Below are 17,341 nucleotides of genomic sequence, written 5' to 3'. Positions count from 1 at the left end.
CCCGGGTCCCCTGCATCGCAGGCAGATTCTTTACTATCCACTGAAAATATTCTTTCCTATTATGTAATTTGGAATTGAGGGTCTGTGGCTAGAAATAACATATAACTATCAAATTAGAAATTGCATTTTAGAGCCATCTTTTCTAAAAGGCCCTAAAGAAAGTCACTTGGCCTGTCCTTGTGTGTGTTAGTCGCTGAGTTATGTCCAACTCTTTGGGAAACAATGGACTGTAGCCTGCTAGGCTCCTTTGTCCATGGAATTCTCCAGGCTAGAATATTGGAATGGGTAGCCATTCCCTTTTCCAGGGATCAAACCCAGGTGTCTCGCATTGCAGACAGATTCTTTACTGAGTCACCAGGGAAGCCCATGCTTACAAGCTTCTAACTTGTTTCCAGACCACCCTCATCTATTAATATTTGTACACAGTTCTGCTTACCAGAGGCTTCCCTGGTGGTTCAGACAGTAAAGAATCTGCCTCCAATGCAGGAGACATGGGTTCAGCCCCTGGAAAGATCCCCTGGAGAAGGAAACAGCTACTCACTCCAGTATTCTTGCCTGGAGAACTCCATGGACAGAGGAGCCTGGTGGGCTACAGTCATGGGGCTGCAAAAAGTTGGGCACAACTGAGCAACTTTTACTTTTCTGATTACCAAGTTAACTTAAAAAAATTTTTTTTTATTTTTAAAAGTCTTTTTATTGAATACTGAGTCTTGTTTAGTCTTTTTATTGCTTTTTTTTTTTCTTTTAATGTTTTGGTTTTAGGGCCTTGAGTCATGTGGGATCTCAGCTGCCTGAGCAGGGTCAAACCCACACTCTCTGCATTGGAAAGCAGAGTCTTAACCACTGGATCCCCATAGAAGTTTGACAAATTTTAAAAAATCATTTCTAAATTGTATTAAAATACACATAACAAAATTAACATCTTAACCATCTTTAATTGTACAAATAAGTGCCTCCATAGTCTTGTGTGACCATCATCATGCATCTCCAGAACTCTCTTCATCTTACAATGCTGAAATTCCAGGTCCATCAAACAACTACTTTTCTCCTTCCCCCAGCCCCTGGCAAACACCATTCTATTTCCTGTCTCTATGAATTAGCTTTCTGACTAAACCAGTCAATCCTAAAGGAAATCAGTTCAGTTCAGTTCAGTCGCTCAGTCGTGTCCGACTCTTTGATCACTCCAGGCCACCCTGTCCATCACCAACCCCAGGAGTCCACCCAAAACCATGTCCATACAGTCAGTGATGTCATCCAACCACCTCATGCTCTGTCATCCCCTTCTCCTCCTGCCCTCAATCTTTCCCAGCATCAGGGTCTTTTCAAATGAGTCAGCTCTTCGTATCAGGTGGCCAAAGTACCAGAGTTTCAGCTTCAACATCAATCCTTCCATGAACACCAGAACTGATCTCCTTTAGAATGGACTGGTTGGATCTCCTTGCAGTCCAAGGGACTCTAAAGAGTCTTCTCCAACACAACAGTTCAAAAGCATCAATTCTTTAGCGCTCAGCTTTCTTTATAGTCCAACTCTCACATCCATACATGACCACAGGAAAAACCACAGCCTTGACTAGACAGACTTTTGTTGGCAAAGTAATGTCTCTGCTTTTTAATATGCTGTCTAGGTTGGTCATAACCTTCCTTCCAAGGAGTAAGCGTCTTTTATTTTCATGGCTGCAATCACCATCTGCAGTGATTTTGGAACCCAGAAAAATAAAGTCAGCCACTGTTTCCATTGTTTCCCCATCTATATGCCATGAAGTGATGGGACCAGATGACATGATCTTCATTTTCTGAATGTTGAGCTTTAAGCCAACTTTTTCACTCTCCTCTTTCATCAAGAGGCTCTTTAGTTCCTCTTCACTTTCTGTCATAAGGGTGGTGTCATCTGCATATCTGAGGTTATTGATATTTCTCCCAGCAATCTTGATTCCAGCTTGTGCTTCCTCCAGCCCAGCATTTCTCATGATGTATTCTGCATGTAAGTTAAATAAGCAGGGTGACAATATACAGCCTTGACGTACTCCTTTTCCTATTTGGAACCAGTCTGTTGTACCATGTCCAGTTCTAACTGTTGCTTCCTGACCTGCATACAGGTTTCTCAAGAGGCAGGTCAGGTGGTCTGGTATGCCCATCTCTTGAAGAATTTCCCACAGTTTATTGTGATCCACACAGTCAAAGGCTTTGGCATAGTCAATAAAGCAGAAATAGATGTTTTTCTGGAACTCTCTTGCTTTTTCAATGATCCAGCAGATGCTGGCAATTTGATCTCTGGTTCCTCTGCTTTTTCTAAAACCAGCTTGAACATCTGGAAGTTCACGGTTCACGTATTGCTGAAGCCTGGCTTGGAGAATTTTGAGCATTACTTTACTAGCATGTGAGATGAATGCAATTGTGCAGTAGTTTGAGCATTTTTTGGCATTGCCTTTCTTTGGGATTGGAATGAAAACTGACCTTTTCCAGTCCTGTGGCCACTGCTGAGTTTTCCATATTTGCTGGCATATTGAATGCAGCACTTTCATAGCATCATCCCTGAATATTCATTGAAAGGACTGATGCTGAAGCTTTAATTCTTTGGGCACAAAGAGCCGAGTCATTGGAAAAGACACCGATGCTGGGAAAGATTGAGGGCAGGAGGAGAAGCGGGTGGCAGAGGATGAGATGGTTGGATGGGATCACCAACTCAACAGACATGCGTTTGAGCAAACTCCAGGAGATAGTGAAGGACACAGAAGCCCAGCAAGCTGCAATTCATGGGGTCATAAAAAGTTGGACAGGACTTTAGCAAACGAACAACAGCAAAAGGACCTCATAGATGGAATTATACAATATTTGTCCTTTTATTTCTCTAACATACTGTTCTCAAGATACATCCGTGTTATAGCCTGCATCAGAGTCTCCATCCTTTTCAGGCTGTATGATATTCCTTTGTATGTATACACCACATTTTGTTTATCCATTCACCTGTTGATGGACACTTGAGTTGCTTTCACCCCCTGGCTATTGTGAATAATGCTGCTAGAGTGTGGGTGTACAAATATCTCTTGGAGACCCCACTTTCAATTCTGGGGGGGTCTATACCGACAAGTGGAACTGCTGAATTGAAAGGTAATTCTGTGTTTAATTTTGGGAGTAACTGCCATACTGTTTTCCAAAGGGTCTGCACTATTTTACAGTCCCAACAGCAGTGCAGAAAGATTCCAATTTCTCTATATCCTCACCAGCATTTATTATTTTCTGGGTTTTCTTTCTGTCAGTTTGATTTTTTTGGTAGTAACAATCCTAAGCAACTTTCTTTTGTTCATAACAATGACTACCATTGGCTATGTGCTTCAAATATAGTTTAGTTCTGAACCTATTACATCCTGGAATCCCCACAACCAGCCTCTGAGGTTTAAATCTGAGGTTAGCAAAACCAGCACCTTATGCCTAGGAAGAGACAGACCTGGAATTTGAACCCAAGTGTGATTAATTTCATATACTGTGCTCTAAACACTTCACACACTGCCTTCCTTCTTTACCAGAACTCTTGGTTTCTGTGCACTGATTCAGATGCCTAGGGATTTCCTGAGCAAGGTAACTGTCCCACCCATGACCACAGCAAATTAATTTGTCAGCTTCTGGTGTGTGAACAGCCCAGACAGAATAGAACACAATAAACTCTTTAGGACAGGAAGTTCACACTTATTAAGGTTTATGTTTCCCCCAAGAACCCACCACAATGCTTGACACACAATACTCAATAAATATGCTGCTGTTCAGTCACACAGTAGTGTCCGACTCTCTGCGACCCCATGGGCTGCAGCACGCCAGGCTTCTCTGTCCTTCACCATCTCCCGGAGTTTGCTCGAACTCATGTCCATTGAGTCGGTGATGCCATCCAACCATCTCATCTCTGTCACCCCCTTCTCCTCCTTCCCTCAATCTTTCTCAGCATCAGGGTCTTTTCCAATGAGTCAGGCCTTTGAATCAGGTGGCCAAAGTATTAGAGCTTCAGCATCAGTCCTTCCAATGAATCTCTCTCTGGGTTGATTTCCTTTAGGATTGACTGGTTTGATCTCCTTGTTGTCCAAGGGACTCTCAAGAGTCTTCTCCAGCATTACAATTCAAAAGCGTCATTTCTTGGGTGATCAATCTTCTTTACGGTCCAACTCTCACATTCATATGTGACTACTGGTAAGACCATGGCTTTGACTATACAGACCTTTGTTGGCCAAGTGATGTATCTGCTTTTTAATCACTGTCTAGGTTTGTCATAACTTTTCTCCCAATAAATATACATTTTAAAAAATCCACTGTGATTACAGAAGCCCAGTCATCAGCATTAATTCCACACCGGTCTGTGCGACTAGGACAAACACAGAGCAGACAACCACACACAGTACACATCACAAATTACTGATGAGAAATTACTTATACTATCTCCCTTCCAATTTCCAATTTCCGGACTTTCACATATTGTGTTGTATTTCTTTATCTTTTGACCAGATCTGACTTTCCTTCTCTCCTCTCTCTCCTACACCTTTTCTGTTTGTATCTTAGGACCATCTATGGAGCATCACTTTTTTCACTGATTACCATTCAACCCAAAGTACACCACTCATGAACCAATCACTGGTAAGAATAGTAGCATTTGACCAATCAGAGCCAGTTTATATAGACAGGGATGTGGAAAACTTCTGCAGAAACTTCCATGGAGAAGCTGGATCGTGACATAATCTGGGCTCTGTTAGAAGAGAGGTGAAGTAATAGTGCTGGGTGGACAGTATGAATGTCCCTACACATTCCATACTTACAGCCACAACGGTTGGATAGTCAGTCCAACACCGCTGGCTTCAACTGTGCAGAAGCAGTGTAGAACTAGAACCAACAAGCAGAAACTATAGAAATAAGACACTGCAGTACAAGACAAAAAAGCTTTTTAATATCCACAGCTGGACAAAAGTGAAATGGGCCACTTTGGCCAACAGGAATATACCTGTCACAGTGCTTCTCACAACGTGACCTCCTTTACCACTGTTAGAATCACTGGGACAGACGCTAACTTTTGAGACCCAGTGCTCAAGAGAAAGTGACTGCTTGATAAGGCCTATGTTCGAGAAACACAGCTAAGATATCTTTCTCCTCTGAGAGTCTGATTTTCATGTTGGACACCAAGGTAGACAGGTGATGTCCAGAGTCCAGTGGCTGACAGCAGAGGGGATGAGTCATTTGTTAAATGGGGCTGTGCAGCACGGCCTTAGCTGAAGACAGAACTATAGCAATAAGGTAACATTCAAGTCATTTACCAAACTCCTCAGATATTTTTTCTATTACAAATTTGAAAGGTTATCCACAGATACAGGAATTTATGGAAAATGACCATTAATTTCTCATTTAGTGGTTATCTTCACTTATTTAAAACTTTTAAAGTAATTGAAAACCATAAAATAAAAGGTATGTAGACAGTTATATAACTGAACTTGTTGAATTTTGTTTTTTATGTACACTTGCCATGCATTAAAGTTGAAACAGTTGGAAAAGTCAACATGGCCCAGAGAGACAAAAGCCAACTCTTGGGGTGCGTGTTTAATTACCCTGATGACCATAAACTGTGTATTAGCCACTTATTTGAAGCAGGGAGCACACGCACTATTGTGTTGTTCCATCACTCCTCAGATGATAAAGTCTCTCATTATTTAAGGATGCCTCTCTTTAAGGTCTCCAAGTGGTAAACTCCTTCTCCCCCAGCCCTCCCTGACCAAGCATCATCCCCCGTCACCAGGAGCCCTGTCCTGTTTGCAAGGTGCTGTGTTCACCTGTCCAGGGCAAAAACAATCTCGCTCTGAGAACCACGCTATGGCCCCATGTCCCACTCCTGAGGGCATCTTTGAATGCCAAGAACACTGAGCTTACCCCATAGCCTCTGGTGATTCCTGGTGCCCCAGGCAGATCAGAAGTTCACCTGACTTCTGATTTGTGTCACCTGGTAGACCATCTTCTTTCCACCACAGTACACTATCTCCTCTCAAGTTTAAAACTAATAATCCCTCGGGGCTGCAGTCCATAAGGTCGCAAACAGTTGGACATGACTGATGCAACTTAGCATGCAGCAGGCACTGAATACAGCATGTATTCAACAGGTCATCTCTGATTATGCAAAGGCATTCCTTGCAGAATTGCCCAATTATCCCGTTTTGTCCAACTGTTGCCATTCCTGGTTATGGTGATGTTTTTAAACACACTAATTTGTATATGGTAAGAACAAGGCCAACACCAAGCTGCTGCTGTACAGCAGTCTCCATTTATTTATTTACTTATTTATCAGCACCCTTTGGGAATCTTAGTTCCTCACCAAGGAATTGAGCCCATGTCTCCTGCACTGAGAGCCCAGAGTCCTGACCACTGGACTGCAGGGAAATCCCAACAGTCTGCATTTAAGTCAAATGGAAAATACTAATAACCCTACAGAAACTTAGAACTCAACTCCTTTTTCCCCTCAGCAGTGTTGCCTCATCAGGAAGAGTCAGATAAATGTCTGGGCAAGGTCATCACCTCCCAGGGGAGTGACCAAGTATCTGCTCGCTAGTGTCTACAAACGAGTCTTAGGTCATGTACAAAGGCAATAAATACTACTTTCTGGCCCCAGTTAATCTCCGTGGAAGTCCACGTCCCTCCCCCTGTTAATCATCCACCTATTCAGAGGATGACACTCACCTATTCAGAGGACACTTAGCCATTACTGATTGTCTCCCTGTCTCTATATTTTTTGGCAACATCATCAATACTTTGTTACAGAAGAGTCTAGTCAAGAAAGTGATTGTGATGAGGGAAAAAACAGTTTCCCACAAAGACTTTCCACAAGATTCACCTTGGTCTTCACAGTGAAATCCAACACTGAGGGTCCTGGGGGCAGGGCTCCTTTGTGCCTGCGCAAACTGCCTCATCACTGCCTGGCCGCCCAGGGATGCTGTGCGAACGGGTCTGTTCTCCCCACCCCAGACCCCTTCTCCCCTTCGGGGTTTCCTCCCTGAAACTGGGCCTAAAGGATAGTAGGTTCTCAAGAAACTCAGTACTAAATATGAGTAAATATCAGTAGACACTTCTTTAGGGAAATATTATGTCTGCTTACACCATCTGCAGTGCACGAGTTCCTCTAGGGTCGGTCTGCCCACAACGATATCCACACAACCATCAAAAGGACCACCTTTGCCTTAAAGTTTCTGCTGTCTCGCCAGCCTATTACGCGTCATCGCCCATCACACCACTGTCCTAAAACCACATAAGTCATAATCTTTGTAACAAAAGAAAGATGTAAAAAAGAAAAATCAGCATTCACCCACCACCCAGAGAAAATCAGTATTGAAAACTTTACTATAAAAAAATCACTGATATTCATAGTTTATCATTGTATCAACATAAATATTGTATTTCAGAAATGGTAATATATGATTACTGTTCAGCTTGTGTTCAGCTTTTTAAAGAACATCTTTCACACTAGTAAGTATAATTCTGATGTATGGCAAAACCAATACAATATTGTAAAGTAATTAGCCTCTAATTAAAATAAATAAATTATAAAATAAACATAAAAATAAAATAAAATTGGAATAAAAAAAATAAAGATATTTACAAGGTACACCATTCATTGTATGCCTGCTAATTTGCTTCAGTCATATTCGATTCTTTGTGACTCCATGGACTGTAGCCTGCCAGGCTCCTCTGTCCATGGGATTCTCTAGGCAAGAATACTGGAGTGGGCTGCCGTGCCCTCCTCCAGGGGATCTTCCCAACCCAGGGATCAAACCCGAATCTCTTATGTCTCCTGCATTGGCAGGAAGGTTCTTTACCACTAGCGCCACATGGAAAGCCAGATGTATCTTAATTTGTGTTTGTGTAATAAACCTTATTGGACAGAAGCTTATAGAATAGCTGGGCTCACCTCTGTGCATTTTACTTTACTTATGTAGTTATTTTGGGGCCAAGCTGCTTGCTGGATCATAGTTCCCAGACCAAGGACTGAACCCAGGCCACAGCAGTGAAAGCAGAAAGTCCTAACCACCAAGTCACCAGGGATTCCTCACTTCTGTATATTCTACATCTCACCAAGCTGGCCTCAGAGGACTGCCTGGGGTCACACTCCCCACCCCCTACAAGCTGTGGGGAGGGGCTTTTCACCAAACTATCTTTCTCTCTTCCTCTTTCTTTGCATACAGATGGATGTACATTCTGGCACAAAATAAAACATGATGCTTCTTGATATGGATCAAAGTCAAAGAAGTTTGAAAGGTCACTGATCTACCCCAAGTATTTAAGGAGAGGCTGGTTGCTCAGATAGTAAAAAATCTATCTGCAAATGCAGGAGACCCAGGTTTGATCCCTGGGTCAGGAAGATCCCCTAGAGAAGGAAATGGCAACCCTCTCCAGTACTCTTGCCTGGAAAATCCCCTGGACAGAGGAGCCTGGCAGGCTATACCCATGGGTGTCACAAAGAGCTGGCAATGACTGAGCAACTAACACTCAGAGCTTAAAGACTTTTTAAAACAGTATTGATCCACTGTAGTTAAGATTAAGAAATAATTATACTGCCTGAACATTAAAAGATTTCAAAACCTCTATTCGGAGTTTTGTAATGATTTCCATGATGGAGAATTTCAAAACGAACATCTTTCTGTGGCTGAATAATCCAGCATGGCCGTGGGAGTCTCCCCACCCCAGGAGGCTCTGCACTGAGGACTGGCTTCATTCGTTCCTCCCTCCCCTCCCCTCCTTTCCGCCTTCTCAAGGACCAACTGCAGAGAAGATGGTAGAAAGAACCCCAACCCAGAGGAAAAAGCAGGGCTGGGTGGTGAGGAAGGTGGGGCTGCAGGCAAATGACGGGCCTGGGCCTTCAAAGCAGAAGGAAGTACCACTTTCTTGCGGCCTCCTGCTGCAGCTCTGCGCTCTGTGACCCAGCTTCCCCGTGGAAAGCAGAAGTGAGCCTCCCTCTCCAGACGGTCTCTCTGAGACAGGCTTCTCAGCTGCCCTCGCCCCTGTGTGGGTTAACATTTCCAGGAAGACTGGAGGCACCCAGAAGGCCCAGCATCTGGGAGACATCTCTACTCTGGCTGGAGGCAGGATGAACCCAGACCTGCCTTACCATCTCACTGGGGACCCAGGCCAGCGCCGAAAAGTCACCATAGCTCCCACCAAACACTGGACCAGTGGAGAGAGAACTGGGGAGAGCTGACAATGAGCTTCCAACCAGCATGACTCGGGATCAATACAGAGAGTGAAGTTAGATGCTTACAGGAAGGGAGGAGTGGGCAGCCATTAAAACGAATGAAATAAGGCTATTTGCAGCGACATGGATGGACTTAGAAAGTCACACTGAGTGAAGTAAGCCAGGCAGAGAAGGAGAGATATCATATGACATCCTTTATATGTGGAATCTAAAAAAGAAATGGTACACATGAACTTATAAAACAGAAAGAGACTCACAGACTTAGAAAACGAACTCATGGGTGCCGGGAAGAAGGGATAGTTAAGGACTTTGGGAAGGTCATGTACACGCTGCTATTTAAAAAGAATAACCAACAAAAACCTATTATATGGCACATGGCACTCTGCTCAATGTTATGTGCCAGTCTAGATGGGAGGGATTTGGGGGGAGAATGGATACATGTATTTGTAGGGCTGAGTCCCTTTGCTGTTCACCTGAAACTGTCACCACATTGTTAATTGGCTGTACCCCAATACAAAATGCTTTGGTGTTAAATAAAGTTTAAAAAAAAAGAAAGGGGGGAGTGTGGGCAGGCCCAACAATATCTGACTGTGTCTCAAGTGTGAATGGTAAAAAGGAAATGAGACACTTAAAGACCCTCTGAACCTCTTGATGAAGACTTCTTCCCCAAGTCCTATAGCTCATTAAGAGCAGAGCCCACACCAAGAAACATCCATCCAATGGTCTCTGTTAACATACGCCCATTCATCCATCATTTTATGGAGCATCACTTACACATCTAAGCACAATGAAGAAAGAACACAGTTACACTGAGGTTAACCAATAATGGTCAATTCCTAGCAATGCATGGCTTGCAGGCTCTGTAAGACAGTGAGAAAGGAGTTGAAGAGGGGAGTTAGAGAAGAGAGAGTGGACATACATTGATGGTGAATAAAGCAGAGATAAGTAATCAACACTTTGGAAGAGTTCTCTAAAAGGAAAATTGTATTCTGATTATAAATACAACTATCATTAAACAGCTTGGCAGCAAATCAGGAGTGTTGATGCTTAGTCAGTACTAAGATGCAGACAGTGACTGCAGCCATGAAATTAAAAGACGCTCCTTGTAAGAAAATCTATGACCAACCTAGACAGCATACTAGAAAGCAGAGACATTATTTTGCCAAAGGTCTGTATAGTCAAAGCTATGGTTTTTCCAGTAGTCTTATACGGATGGGAGAGCTAGAGATGGCTGAGTGCCCAAGAATTGATGTTTTTGAACTGTGGTGTTGGAGAAGACTCTTGAGAGTACCTTGGACTGCAAGGAGCTCAAACCAGTCAATCTTAAAGGAAATCAGCCCTGAATATTCACTGGAAGGACTGATGCTGAAGTTCTAATACTTCGGCCACCTGATGTAAAGATCCGACTCACTGGAAAAGACCCTGATGCTGGGAAAAATTGAAAGCAGGAGGAGAAAAGGGATGACAGAGGATGAGAGGTTGGATGGCATCACCAACTCAATGGACATGAGTTTGAGCAGGTTCCGGAAGATGGTGAAGGACAAGGAAGCCTGCTGGCGTGCTGTAGTCTGTGGGGTCGGGAAAAGTGACGCAACTGAGCAACTGAACAAGAACAACAACAAGGCAAAGTGAAGGTCAGGACAAGACTGAAGACAAAGCCCAAGAATGAAGAACCAGGGTGATAATAGCCCCTGCAACCTGCCAGCGTGGGTGAGCCTTTTCCACACGTCATCCCAAGTAACTCCTGAAACCTGTTGTTCTAAATGACAAGACAGCCCCTCCAGCTAATGTAGTCAAGAGAATCTGAAAGAAGGTCCGAGTCTTTAAACTGGTGTGTTCCAAAAATTTGAATCCCTCCATGGGCAGGGCTTCCCTCGCAGCTCAGTCAGTAAATAACCTGCCTGCAATGTATGAGACCCGGGTTCGATTCCTGGGTGGGGAAGGTCCCTTGGAGAAGGGAATGGCATGGCTACCCACTCCGGTATTCTCACCTCGAAAATCCCATTGACAGAGGCGCCTACAGTCAGTGGGGTAGCAAGAGTCGGACAGGCCTTAGCAACTAAACCACCACTATGGGCAGATTTCCATACTATTTTCTACACATGGGCTTCTCCCCCAAATGGGAACTTACTCAAAATAAATGTCAGAAATGATGAGAGACTGAACTCAAGGTTTCACAATTTAAGTATCAGGAAACCAGGCAGCTGTAAGAAATTTTTCAGTACTTCTGACCAACTTCCTCTTCCTTGTCCTTCTCCTCATCAATCTTAAAAGCTGGGAGGGAATGTTTATCCATTATAGGAGTGTGGACTTAGGATGAGCCTGGTCCACAACAGGAGCCCAGGAAGGAGGCTGCATATTTCCACATGCATCCCATGGGCCCTGTCTCCTCACCTTGTATATTCCCCTCGAATGACACCTCTTACTGCTATAACAACCACACAAGGAGGCTTGTAGGGTTTATAAAGAAGCTAGGGGGAGCTTTTTTACAAAGTATCATTGAGTACTTTTATACTGTCCCAGAGGCTTCCCAGGTGGCTCAGTGGTAAAGATTACGCCTGCCAATGCAGGAGACTCCAGCTGGATCCCTGGGTCAGGAAGATCCTCTGGAAAAGGAAATGGCAACCTACTCCAGGATTCTTGCCTGGGAAATCCCAAGGATACAAGAGCCTGGTGGGCTACAGTCCATGGGGTCGCAAAAGGGCTGGGCATGACTTAGCGACTAAACAACATGCTGACCCATAAGCATGGAACAGTCCTGAAGGCAGTCACTAGTGCTGCTCTGACAGTGACCAGGACAGATGTCATCTGGGGAGTTATCAGACCTCCCCCTGCCCTGAGCAGGTAGCAAAGTTGAAAGACACAGAAACTCAGCTCGACCACAGCCTCTGCACCCTACTCACTGGTCCACCTGCTCATTTACTCTAACAGTCCCTTAGTGCAGACCATCTCCATGTGATAGAAGAAGATGACCTTGTGATTCTGTCCTTAAAATGTTTATTAAATGACGAGTTCTTTACTTTTAAGTAATGGAGTACCTACTACAGATCCAAAGGCAGGAAAGTGGGAAAAGCTGTCCGAGCTGGAGTGGAAAACATACCTACTAGGCCTAATGATGTCACTTAATCAGGCCTGTGACACTGATCATGCCAACCCTCCTCACCCTCATTTTTTGGCCCCTGCCTACTGTGCAGGGTCCTGAAAGGTTTGGAGGAAATCAGTGTTCAGAAGGCTTCAGAGCCCTGGATCGGCAAAAATCATCAGTACCACCATTGGCAGAAGGAGCCAAGGAAAGGTCTGAGACTGTCTCTGACATCAACATGTCACCGATAAGCGGCCCAACTAGTGATGCGATGACCTTTTCTTTTCAACTCTCCCCATGCCTGAGGACACGGAGGTCACAGATCAATGGTGTGAGTGGGCCACAGCAATGTTCCATGCTGGGGGGCATGTGCTCCGATTTGTGCAGATTTTAAATGAATATGGGTTCGTTTATGGATAATATGATTTCACGTTGTAATTTACAAACCCATATATTCATTTGAACCAGTTGGCATCTCAAAAGTTTTGGTGATTTTTTTTTTTTAATACAAAAATAATGGAACTAAAAGGCTTTGGGAATCATTGAATCACTACCTCGCTGCACCACTTTTCTGCTAAGAGAATGCCATGGGCAGCATTCAGGTATCACACAAGTACTCTACAAACCTTTCCAACATTGATGATTCTAGGATGTTGTGTGTCTTTTTGATTGCATAACAGCTTGCCCAGATGTCAGCTTTACAGGCTGCATCTTAGCACTTCAAATCAAGACTTCTCTCTCAGTGTTACAAGCATGGAAACCAGTCCTGAGCGGAGAACTCTAGCGCTGGGATAACTTGACAGTCAACTTCCTCCAATTTCCATTTTAAAAGCCAGGACTAGAGGGCCAGTGGCCTACAGATGCCTTAGAGGCCAGCCCTGTTCCTCAGACTTGCACAGGGTGAGGCTTGGAGACCCTCTTTCCTTCTTCCAAGCAATCTTGACCATGTGACAGGCACCAGGGCTGGCGTTTTGGACAAACCAGACAAAGCTGTTTTCACGGACATTTCATTGTAGTGGTGAAAACAGACTACACACATATGGGCAAATCATAATATAATTGTAATTACCATTGTGAAGGAGATGTTGATGGGATAAATGATCCAAGTAATTTATCCCAAATCACAGTTCTGATAAGTGATGGAAGACACCCAAACTCAGGCTTCCTGGTTCCTGTTTTCTCTCCCTTCACATCGGCTGCCCTCTATTCTTCCCTCAGGAAGAAGGTTACCCCATTCTGCATCCAAAGAGGACCAATCACCAAGAACCTCTTGTGATCAAATTAAATGACTTCAAGCCTCAAAACACCGATTTCCACGAGAGAACTAGGAGCCACTGAATCCTACCCTTTTCCAGCAGAGCTTACCTTATCAGGACAGATTCAGAGGACTCAGTAAGTGCCTATTCCCCTCCACCCTGCTTTAGAAGGTGCTGGAGAGAGAGACCCACCCCCCAAACCCCCCCCCCATCCCCCACCCCTTCTGAACCCTACAGCCAGCTGGGGGTAGCCAAGAAATCAAAAGTAAGTCAAACCTCCTCATTGGCTTGTTCTTAGCCTGAGTCAGACTCCGGGCCCTGCTTTGCGACAGTAAATCACTGGTGTATTTATTATGCAGTGTATCAGTAAGGTCACGTGGCTAAATTGGATAAGCTGTCTTAGGTTTAAAATCATCAAATTGCAAAGAACCAGGGAGCCTCGTTGTTATGGATAGAATTATTTGCAATAATAACAGCACCGTTTATGGAATGCCTAGTATGTGCTTGGGGCTTTACATGCAATAAATAGCTCAGAAGGTAGACAAGGAAACCCTAACCGAGAATTTCAGTAACGGGCCCCAGTTCACACTTAGCTAGGAAACTGAGAAGCCTGGGTTCAACTCGAGTTTCTGAGATGACGAAGAAGTTGGGTGGATTTGGGGTAATTCAAACAGACAGACACACACATACACACACACCCCACGATCACGCTTGCTATTAGATGGAACATAACAAATGCTCAGCATCTCGAAGACACCACAGTGGCCGAGATAACGCAGGAAAGTGGGAACTGACGCTCACACCCTTCCCCCAAGGCGAAGGAAAGGCAACCCCTGAATTCTTAAAATAACTCTCGCTTCCTCTCGGCCGCAGGGGGCTCGGGGCTGCGGTTCCGCAGGCCGGGAGGCGCCGGGCTCGGCGGGAGGGTGCGCACCGCCTCCGCCGCAGAGCCCGGACGTCAAGCTCCGCCCGGGCCCCGAGGAGGGCAGATGCCCGCGGTTCGCGGAGGGGCCCCGGGCCCGGAGGGGATACCGGACTGTGCAGGCCTGGGGTCCCCCGGGGATCCCCGCCGCGCGCGCGCTCCGCGTGGAGACCGGCTTCCCCACCCGCGCGGGGACAGCATCCGGCCCTAGGGGCAGCGCAGGAGGGCCCCGCGGTGCGCCCGCCCCGCCCCTGCGCCCGGGGCACTGAGACACCTGCGGAGCCGCCCGCCCCCGCGATCGCGCTCCCGGGGGCGAGTCTCCGCGGGCGGAAGGCATCCGAGCGTACTCACCGCCCCGCCGCGCGCTCCCCCCTCCACCCCGCCCGGGTCCTGCCCGGAACTCACCAGCTCCGTGTGTGAGTCGCGGGGCGGCGGCGGCGCTCCACGGTGGCCGGGGGTCCGAGCTGGGGCCGCGACGGGGCGGCCCGGCGGGGCAGGACGGGGCGGGGGCGCGCGGAGTGCGGGGTGCGGGCGGGGACCCGGGTGGCGCGGCCGCCCCGCCTGCCGCGGGCTGGAGGCTGCAGGGCGACCGGCCCGGAGGCGCCACGGCCCGAAGCGAGCGGCGGCGGCGGCCCGGAGCAGCGGAGGAGGAACTGGCCGTCGCCGAGCTCGGCCGGGAGGTCCCAGCTACTTCCTGGTGCTCGGATTTGCATACCGCGCCTGGAGGGCGGGGAAGTGACCGTTTGGCCCCTGCCCAAGGTTTGGGGCGCTGGCGTGGCTGTCGCGCAGCGCTTTGAAGGCACGGAGACCTGCGTCCCGGTGCGCAGAGCCCGGGAGCCTGGAGACGGACTGAAGGGGCTTCCAGGAGCTCGCCCTGCGCCTGGCGTCCCGCACAGCGAAGGAGCCCCTCGAGTCTCCGTTCCTTCCCTTCCAGCCTACTCCCCAGTGTTAGGAAGAGGGGTGCTTCTGGCAGCAGAGGGGGCGCTCGGGTCCCCCAACATTTGGAGTCCTCTGGAAAGAGGATGCTCCGGGTCTCCTTTAGTTCTTAACCCGTAGAGTCTCTCCTTCAGGGTGTACTCGGGGGCGTACTCCACCTGATGAGGGTGGAGGTGGCCGTGGTGTTAGATGGTCTGGCAGTTTACCCGGTTCCTTAAGACTTCAATTTCCTCCTGGAAAAATAGAGACAGGGCTGCTGGGAGGTTACAAAGGGCACTGCGCCTTGCACAAGGTCATGGTCGCTGTAATCTTTCCCTCTTACCATCTCTGCATCCCTGCGTGCTGCACGTACCTGACCAGTACTTGTTGAAACAAGACTTCATCTTCAAGCTCATGGTTCAACTGAATAAATACCACTTACAAACCCAGGGTAGAGAATCATTGTTCGGCGCTGTGGATACCCACGTGCTCTAAGCAAGATTCCTGCTCCCTGGAATCCCAGCATTGCACTGCAGCTCAGAATTTACAAGGAAATAATTAGTACCCTGTAGTAGATTTTGCCTGGAGAATCCCAGGGACGGGGGAGCCTGGTGGGCTGCAGTCTATTGGGTCGCACAGAGTCGGACACGACTGAAGCAACTTAGTAGTAGTAGATTTTGGAGTTTGTGTCAATAGCAGACACCTGCATAGGGCCTATTGGGAGCCAGACACTGGTTTGACAAGCCTAAGCTTGTCAGACTGATAACCTTTTATTAACAATGTTCTTAGGAAGCTGGCCCCACCGGAGTCTGCAACCACAGTCCTGGGGTCAAGTCTACCATCTTGTAACATAACTCATCGAGTAGTCACTTATTACTGGTACCAGAGGACAAAGGTCTGCAAACTACCGCCTTATCCAACAACACTAAGTAGTGTACTTTGTACCGATGATGATCACTGATATGTAGTCAGTTTCTTGCTGAAGAGGAGAGATTGGGTGACCTGCTGGAAAGTGTTGACTATCTTGGATCCTACTGAGTAATTCACTATGTGAGAGCTCGTTTCCTGGACTTTTCTTCAGAATGACCTTTCAAATATCTTGGCTTTAATTTAAAATATCTGCTATTACCAGTGAGTCCTTGAGATCCTGGCTAAAGGCATCTGGCAGATAAGAACAGCACACAGAATGTTTGGTGTTGGTTAATCCATCTAGAGAAACAAAACATCATTAGGGAAGGTCCAGTGGTTAAGACTGTGCTCCAAATGCAGGGGGCACAGGGTTTGATCCTTGTTCTGGGGACTTAAAAAATGAAACCACCAGGCAGAACTAGGCTTGCACCAAGCTCTACCATTTCTTCTTCTGCCTTTTTTTGTTTTTTTGGTGGTAAAAGTAAAGATCTCCAAAAGAGATCCCCAGAAGTGTTATTTATTTATTTTCAATTAAAAGCTGAGTGCTGAAGAATTGATGCTTTTGAACTGTGGTGTTGGAGAAGTCTCTTGAGATTCTCTTGGACTGCAAGGAGATCCAACCAGTCCATCCTAAAGGAAATCAGTCCTGGGTGTTCATTGGAAGGACTGATGCTGAAACTCCAATATTTTGGCCACCTGATGTGAAGAACTAACTGATTTGAGAAGACCCTGATGCTGGGAAAGATTGAAGGCAGGAGGAGAAGGGGACAACAGAGGATGAGTTGGTTGGATGGCATCACTGACTCAATGGACATGAGCTTGAGTAAGCTCCTGGAGTTGGTGATGGACAGGGAGGCATGGCGTGCTGCGGTTCATGGGGTCACAAAGAGTTGGACATGACTCGGTGACTGAACTAAACTGACTGAATTTTATTTTTATTGAATTATTCTTTAAATTCTATAGTGCTTTACAGTTTTCAAAAGTTTCACACACAGTATAATATGATCTCTTAATAATCACTTTTTGTTAGTTCCCTGCCCCTGAAATGTCCCTCC

At 46.3% G+C, this 17,341-nt stretch overlaps 1 protein-coding gene across 2 annotated transcripts in view; it reads right to left on the bottom strand.

The window, feature by feature from the left end:
• LYN (LYN proto-oncogene, Src family tyrosine kinase) overlaps positions 1-14,944 on the bottom strand; it is a 109,274-nt gene extending 94,330 nt beyond the window's left edge. For both annotated transcript variants that reach the window (XM_027561009.1, XM_027561011.1), the window contains exon 1: positions 14,868-14,944. The gene's annotated coding sequence lies outside the window, so the exon portion shown is untranslated. The remainder of the gene's footprint in view (positions 1-14,867) is intronic.
• Between the last annotated feature and the right edge of the window lie 2,397 nt (positions 14,945-17,341).

This window comes from Bos indicus x Bos taurus, chromosome 14 (assembly GCF_003369695.1).
Source record: "Bos indicus x Bos taurus breed Angus x Brahman F1 hybrid chromosome 14, Bos_hybrid_MaternalHap_v2.0, whole genome shotgun sequence".
In the NCBI taxonomy this organism is placed as follows: domain Eukaryota; kingdom Metazoa; phylum Chordata; class Mammalia; order Artiodactyla; family Bovidae; genus Bos; species Bos indicus x Bos taurus.
The sequence above is the reverse complement of the archived record's forward strand: the minus strand, read 5'-3'. Positions and strand labels throughout refer to the sequence as shown.